This window comes from Melospiza melodia, chromosome W (genome assembly GCF_035770615.1).
Source record: "Melospiza melodia melodia isolate bMelMel2 chromosome W, bMelMel2.pri, whole genome shotgun sequence".
NCBI lineage: Eukaryota > Metazoa > Chordata > Aves > Passeriformes > Passerellidae > Melospiza > Melospiza melodia.
The window spans coordinates 34,321,399-34,329,436 of NC_086225.1; the positions used below are offsets into that span (position 1 = coordinate 34,321,399).

At 46.0% G+C, this 8,038-nt stretch overlaps 1 long non-coding RNA gene across 2 annotated transcripts; it reads left to right on the forward strand.

Annotated features, from left to right (window-relative positions):
• Positions 1-3,148: 3,148 nt before the first annotated feature.
• LOC134431467 (uncharacterized) lies at positions 3,149-6,662 on the forward strand. 2 transcript variants are annotated; one of them, XR_010030987.1, is made up of 4 exons: positions 3,149-3,398; positions 3,516-3,841; positions 4,181-4,297; positions 6,050-6,662. It is a non-coding gene; the product is annotated as an uncharacterized LOC134431467 (long non-coding RNA). The 2 variants fall into 2 exon arrangements; XR_010030986.1 differs by lacking the exon at positions 6,050-6,662 and adding an exon at positions 5,134-5,681 and having other exon boundaries at positions 3,151-3,398.
• Positions 6,663-8,038: the final 1,376 nt, after the last annotated feature.

The following is an 8,038-nucleotide window of genomic DNA, read 5'->3' on the forward strand; positions in this document are numbered from 1 at the left end:
GGGAAGGGAAGGGAAGGGAAGGGAAGGGAAGGGAAGGGAAGGGAAGGGAAGGGAAGGGAAGGGAAGGAAAGGAAAGGAAAGGAAAGGAAAGGAAAGGAAAGGAAAGGAAAGGAAAGGAAAGGAAAGGAAAGGAAAGGAAAGGAAAGGAAAGGAAAGGAAAGGAAAGGAAAGGAAGCAGGAGAGCAAGAAGGAAGGGAAGTGGTGAAAAAAAAAACCGAGTGAAAAAAGTAAAAAGAGTTGGAGGGAAAAAGAGAGGGCATTCGGGAGGAGCGGTGCTGCCTCAGGTGCTTCCCCGCCCTGGGGCGAAGGACCCGTTTGATGCCCGGGAGGGACTGCAGCTCCCGGTGGCGGGGAACGGAGCCGTGGCTGTCAGCCCGAGACTACAACTCCCGGCAGGCCCTGCTGCCAGCGCGGCGTGTGACGCAACGGGTGACGCGGCACATGAGTGGCTGGCGTGCCAGGCGGCCGCGCGGGGCTGTGCGCGCGCAGCTGCCGGCGCCTCTCCCGCGCGGGACAGCGACGCTGGAGGGGCGCAGCCTCCGTCTGGCCGCCCGCACCGAGCTGAGCAGCGCGGAAGGAGCGTCCGCCCGGTTCCTCGGCGTCACTCAGCGGTGCCGGGGGCGGGGGCGCTTCCGCCCGCCGATGGCGGAGGGCGAGGCGGTGCTTTGCTGCCGCGGGCCGGGAGCTGCAGGAGCCGCCCCGGGCGAGCGGCGCCGGGCGCTCCCGCGGTCCCGGTGGGGCGGCTGCCCTCGGGCTGGCGGAGGCGCCGGAGGAGCCCCCGAGCTGCAGCCGTCTCCCTCGGGCTGCTGCCGGTGCTGCGGGCGGCGGCGGCTCCGCCGCGTTTTGGGTGCTGCGAGCAGGGAGCGCTGCGATATCGCCGGCATGACGGGGCTGCTGCCTGCGTTAGTGCTCGCGGCTCTTTGTGCCATGGAAACGGATGGAGCGGCACTGAGCGGGACACCCAGAGATGGCCGGGAGAATGCCCAGCGCAGAGAGCGGGCGGGCTGTATGCTTCGGATGGCACAGGTGCGAGCTGCAAAGTCACCCCCCCTTCCGCCCCTGCCCTCCCGAGCCCCGGGGAAAATGCTTTCCAGCATTGTCGAGCTTCTGAAAGACAAAACTTGTGATTTGACACTAGCATCCAGAAAAGGTTTCTGTCTAGATTAGCAAATGCCTGAATTGTTCTTGGTTATATCCCATGACCGGTTTTAGGCAGTGACTTTATACTGCTTTTAGGATTTTCTTGTACACTGGTGAGAAAATAGGCAGGTCTGATAGTGGTTTCACTTTTTTTCTACTTCACGTTCCATAAGATTCTTTTATCCAAGCGATTGTTTTAAAATTCTACTGTAAGCGTTTGTGGTTCACTTTTTTTTTCTTTGCAGCACCCGGGCCTTTTTTTTTTTCTCTAAATCGGGAGTAAATATAGCTGAGTAAAATTACCTTGGTTATCTTCCTTCTTTTTAAACTTAATTGTTTTTATTAATAATTCTATTTGAATATGCAGAAAAAGTGGGTATGTCCTGTAATCTATGCTGGCTTTTCTCGTTTACAGGGTACTCACAAAATATGTCTCCCTTAGTGTCCCACAGAAACATTCTGGGTGAAATCTGAATTAAGGTATGTGTTTTCAAATAAGTAATCAGTTTAGATATTTGCCTGTGTACCTTTTCCTGTAATTCAGAGCTTGCGTTCTGTGGGTTTTATGATAAACCTGTAAAACATGTAAGAATGGTTTTGCAAGTCTGAATCGTTGAAGGCAGCAATAAGTGGATTTAGAGCCTGTTCTTGAGCAGACAAAGGGAAAAAGTGTGACTTTGATGCTGAACTTGTCATTTTTCATTTGACTTGCCTTTAATTATTGAAGAAGAGAGAGAACTAGGAAAAGAAATAGAATTGGTTATTGAGCACTCCTAAAAAGCTCACCATGATTCTGTGTAGAGCCAAAGTGAAGGATGATGGAACAGAGCTCTGTGCATTAGAAGGAAATAAACCTGATGTCCACACAGAGTCTTACTAATTTCTGTTTTTAAAATGCAAAATAAGTTTAGGAAGTGTTGGAAGTTAGTATTTTGGGAAAGAAATGGCAGTTCCGCAAAACATTCCATTCCATTGAACAGAGGCTCTGGGAACGATTCATGTTGTAACTGCTGTCACTGCAATCAGTTGGTGGTTCAGCCTTGAAACGTGCACTTGGCCTTCTATAAAGCACTGTTTTGTTTGCCTTTCAGTGCTATGAGTCTTGATAAATTGGAGAAGTGCCCAAGAGAAATTCATCATCCTGAGATACAAAAGGTAGGAAGTGACTTTTTTTGGTTTGGTTCTTTTTCTTTATTATTTTCTGGAAATAGAAGTAATTAAGTATAGATAGTACTGGTTTGTTTCTTCCAGTAGCTGATAATACTATTACCAATAATAATAATAATAAGAGTAAAGTAATACTTCTTAAACTGTCTTTATTTATCCATTGAACTGGCCATTTCAAATCTAAACTTCTAAACACAAATCTTGTTGAATCTTTAATAGGAGTGGGCTAAAGATCCTGGTTTTGTTTACAGGATTTATTGATTTATTTGTTCATGAAGAGCAAGAGGTAAGTACAAGCCTAACTACCCTCTAGCTCACAGACCTGCCCGGTGAATAGAGCTTTGTTTTTTTGATGGGCTTGTGATGACTTTGAGATCAATTGCTCATTCATTACAGTAAAAAAAAAAAAAAAAATTGTTTTGAACATGACAGCAAAAATAACTTTAAGCACAACTTAATAATAATAGATCACCAATTTTAGTTAATAATTTTATGCTATACTCTTGGGTGAGGGAAGACTCGGACACTCAATATGAGATCAGCAAGCTATGTTTATTGCAGAGAGTATCAGACACTTATACAGCACATAATAAGCTTATGAATATTCTGTAAGCCAAGCGATCTATTGGTTAAACTATACCATCAACTCTTCCTCATTCCTTTGGGCCTACATTCCCTATTTCCCACGTCTCTCTGTCTACTTGTTATCCTACCCAGCTAGGCCCAGGCACACGCTATCTTGCAGGTGCAAAACTCAAACTACCTGTGTTCGGTACTTTCCCAGCTCCTGGTCGGCTAACAAGCAAATGTCTGTGTGACCTCTGTCATGGAGCCATTTCTCCACACTATACTATCAAAGTTTAAAGGTAAATTATTATATATTAGGAGATGGTATAAAGTGTATGTTGTAATGTGTAGGATATATACAAAGATACATACTTGAAAGTCCGTAGAGGAAACAAATTTTTATGCCTTCTGTTTGACTGTTTGTCATATATTTGGTTTTATTTCCCAGGGATCAGTGAATTTTAACTCTGGAGTCCTCTATGCTAAGGATGCTCAGCTTACAGATGATGAAATGTTCAGTAATGGTGAGTTTTTCACCTTCTCCTTCATTGTTTTGCTCATCTGAATAAAAAAAAAAAAGACAAGATTAAAGAAAAAGCAATAGTTTTATTATTTTTACCCTGTTATGTCTGTTTCCTCAGTATTTGCTGGAGCTGTGCTTACCCAAGGTTTGGGTAAAACAAGCTTTGGGTTCCTTCTGTCTCACTGGGAGTTGCCCAATTCAGTTGCATCTGGTGAAATTCACCCTGAGACCTTACAGAACTAGCTCCAACTACGTGAGAGCCATTTGCAGTTCTCTCCAGACACCTGGAGAATGGGCGACGTTTCTGAGGATCCGGCGAGCGTGCTTCTGTCAAAACTCAGTCTGTGAAATTTCTGGGGAAAACACTTCTGTGTCCTGAAGGGTTCAAACTCTGGTGAGGATCCAGTTATCAGGTGCTCACCTGGATGGTTCCAGCTCCCAAAGGTAACACTTGTACTCTTGCCCTGTAGTTTACATCTATTGTATTTTTGTTATTTTGCAAGATTTTTTGTCTTTGCAAAATATTGTGCATTTCACTCTTTGGAACCTCTCAGATGGTTCTTTGGTGCAGCACCACCCCACGGGACACTTGGCTGCTGTCCTGAAGGGGTTGGTCGCTGGAATTGTAAATCCTGGAGAGTTTGTAAGTCTACTGTCCCCAGGGAGGTATCATGCTTTGTTTATTTCTGTTCTGTTGGTTAGGCGCTGCTTTTGTTACAAGTATGAATTTCAAACTGCCCTGTTCTTATTTTAACTGTTTTCCTGGTTCTCTCCGCACGGCAGGGAAAGGCTCTCGTATCCTTGTCGTCGGGCTCGGTGCTGTCCAAGAAGATACAGAGACTAAAAAAATCATAAGAAGCAAATATGACTGCAGGGAAAAGAAGCTGGAGAGAACAGAAGGTGATATTGTTATCCTTACCCTGTATTAGAAACATCCGCTGTGCTTTGATGCTGGCAGCTGCCAGGGGCTTGTTAGCTCTTTGTAGGCAGGTGTAGGTGTTCACTTGTAGGTGTTTTCTCTGGACAAGTCAATTCAAACTTTGCTAAGCTTACATTTGAAAATTACTCTCTAGAACAGTCCAGCATGACATGCTGGATGTCGTCTCCCAGAGGGACCCAAAACTGCCATAAATTTCACAGGGAGGGGTGGGTGTAGAATACTAAAACCTGTCAAGGTTTTCATTTTTATAGGTATTGGCAAAGAAAAGGAATTTATCTCTAAATTCATTTGGAAAGAAACCCTCTCTCTATCCACTTATTTGTATACAGGAATGTAGGAAACTCTGACTAGAGATGGGTAATAGCTTTGAAAATAAAGACATAAGTTTTATCTAGGAATGAACCAATCAAGTGCCCTGAAAGCATGAGAACAGCTGCAGGGGCTGAAGGGAACAGAAAGGGTTCTATCTCATGAACAGAGGTACCTTTTCCTTACAGGTGCTTGTGCTGTAGTTTGGATTCTGCTTCCTAACATTTCTAGTGTGACAGGGTTTACCATAGAGACAATCTGCCAGGAGGTAGCGCTTTGGGGGGTATGACAGTCCTGGGTGTGTATTCTGAACTCCTTCAGAATGTTAGGTTTGGAGTATTTCTTATCTCAGGAAAACAGCAGTCTTTTGCATCTGCATATCAGCTGTTGAAATGTTGGGTTCAATTTCTTGAATCACAAATGTCATAGGATTCCTCCCAGATGGCAGCTGTCATGAAGTATGGCTCTTCTTGGTCTTGGGTTTCAGGGGCTGTTTCCAAAGTGACCTACAGACATTGGAATGAAATCATTATTTACTGTGTAAAAGAATCACTCTCCAAAGCATCAGCCAGGGTCTAAATGTGCCATTCTGCCTTTTAAAAGTACCAACATCACAGGATTTTTCTCAGATTAAAGCTTCCATGGAGTCGGATCTCTCAAGCCTGGCCCTTGAGAATTGTGGGCCTCCTGTGAACTGGTCTTGCCAGAAGGGCTTGCTGAGTTTTCCATTGTGTGGAAAAGAGATCCCATTTGCAGCCTGAAGCCTCATGTTTCCTGTAGGATTTCCACTCCTAGAATTGCACACTTTGAAGGATTTCTTATAGCAGAAGTTTTTTGGGAACTAGGACTCTGGCTGGATTTGGGTCTCTGGACTCTCAGGTGAAGTGACCTTGAGACACTAGGGCGTGCAGATTTCCTTGCTGTTGTAAAGAGCTATTGTTCGCACCCAGGAGCCATGGTCTGAATGGGGGTGTCACCTCTTAAATTTGCAAATGTCACAGGATTTCTTCTAAATGAATGGTGCTAAGAACATAAGGTCTGGCTGGCTTTCGACTTAGAGGCGCCTCCTCTAAATTGGTCTTCAGACGCTAGGTTGGAAAGTGTTCCTACATATGCCAAATAGCCCTTGCTATGCAATTAATAAGCTTCAAATTACCATGGAGTTGCTGCCCCTGCAAAGATTTTGGCAGAGCCTGGTTGTGGTGCCCCACTCCACTCCACCACCCTTAGCAGGTCCTTATGGTTGCATGGGGAATCATCGTGGAGCATGCCAACCCAGCTCCATCCTGGGAACAGCACCTGTATTTTACCCTAAAATTTCTGTCCCATTATAGCTCCTGTTAGGATACAAATGTAACTTCTCGGTTTCCACTGATTTTACCCCCAGTCATCTTTCCATACAGACATTGCTCCACTCCCCAGAGGATTATTGTGAGCAGATGTGAGCTCTGCTGTCCCTTTGGACTGACAAAGACAGAGGTTTTGTCCCAAGTTGCTTTTGAACCTGTCCTGCACCCGTTACGAGTCCTCAGTCTCCTGCAATTTTGTGGGTCAGTCACATGTAAAACAGCACAGCTGGCTGGCATGCTTTGCTCATGAGGGGAGACAAGAGAAGAATCCCTCTGCTCACACCAGACCTGCAGCTGCCAAACCTCACCAAAGCACCTGAGGAGCCCCCAGGGACTGATGGTACAGAAGGGAGGTGATGGAGGACAGCACAGCAGGCAGCCTGCCCTCCATCTGGCTGTGAAGAAGGCAGGGCTGGGAACTGTCAGCAACATCCCAGCAGGTCTGGCTGATGGTGCCACCCTGAGGGCTTCCCCTGCCTTTGGGCAGTCCCAGCTGCTGCAGCTCACTTGACAGAGACTCATTGTCTATACTGTGCTTGGCTGCACTGGAGATGATGAAGCCGAGGACAGCAATGGTTGCCTTCACATCCCCTGACTGCAGATGGGAAGGAGGGCGAGCTCTGTCACCTTGGGAAGGCCTCTGCAGAGTCACTGCTGCCCGTCTCTGGAGCGTGGCTCCATCGGGGGACCGTGGTAAGGACAGCAGTGCTCACCTAACTGCGCACCTGAGGACAGCTTCAGGACCTTGTCATACTGTGGGAGAGCAGAGCTTCACAGTAAACACCAGCTAACACACTGACTGCCAGTGTTAACACTAACAGTTCTTACCTAAATATTAATACTAGTAACACTTACTATGCGTATTATTAATCCTAGTAGAGGCTGGTAGCGTTCTTTAGGCTGAGGCTTGCATGAAGAATACAAAATTAATTAACGTTGCTGATTATGCTATTGTGTTGAAATACTTGGCCTCCACTGCGGTAGCCCCACGCTTACCTCGATGGCCTCCCCCAGCAGGTCCCAAAACACCTGGATGCAGATCAGCTTAAGCTTCACTGATGTGATAAACAGAGTTCACTCTTTATAATTTTTAAAATTTTAATAAAGGATAAAAGGACAAAATAATCCAGCACTGGGATGCTTTTAGCACACAGCCAAAGAGCACAGAGGTAGCTTAAAAACATGTTCACTATATACTGTTACATTGCTGAGGTTACAGGCATATTCATTAACTTACACATTATTCAAACATTCCTTTGACTTTTTGATGTTCCAGGAACTCTCTTGTTTGGTTTTAACCTCTGACTTGTCTGCAGAACGTTCTGTAAATTAGGTCTACATATTTTATTTCTTCCTGTAGTTTTATCCTGTTGCTTCACACTCCCTGATAACACTGGTAAGAGTCGATAAATCCTTCCTGGATGCTTAAGCTTTTTGTGTCACTATTATCTTATCACTTGGTAGGGGCAGTCTGCAGTTATAAGAAACAGAATAATTGCTTTACACCATTTTCTGAGTTAGTTACATAGAAGTATTTTAGTTTCTATTTTAACATTTTGCCTACCATATATTTATCACGCTACTATTCACATGAAATATACAGTGCATACATAAACTGGCATATTACACTATACAAAGCAGTTCAAAGTAAGTATAAGTTTTACCACATCAAAATACTTGTAATGCAAAAAGCTAATCTATGAATGTGAAAGCCAGTATTGTTTTATCATCTATAACATCCGACGACGAGGGTGAGCAGCGGGCCCGCAGCAGGCGGAGGGCGGGCAGGGGGACGCGGGCACTTAACTTTGGCCAGGGTGCTGATCTCGGCCAGGCGGGGCAGGCCAAGTCCCCGCAGAAGCGGAAGCACTGCGGTAGAAGAGGCACCCAGAGCCCGCAGCGGGCGCTGCACGCCCTCCCCGCTCCCGAGCCCTCTCCTGACCAAATCGCCGCCGCTCCCTGGTCCGCGCTGCTGTCGCAAAGACGACCCGGAACCCCTCCCGGGCTACACTCCTCTCCGCCTCCTGCCCCGAGTGCCGATGG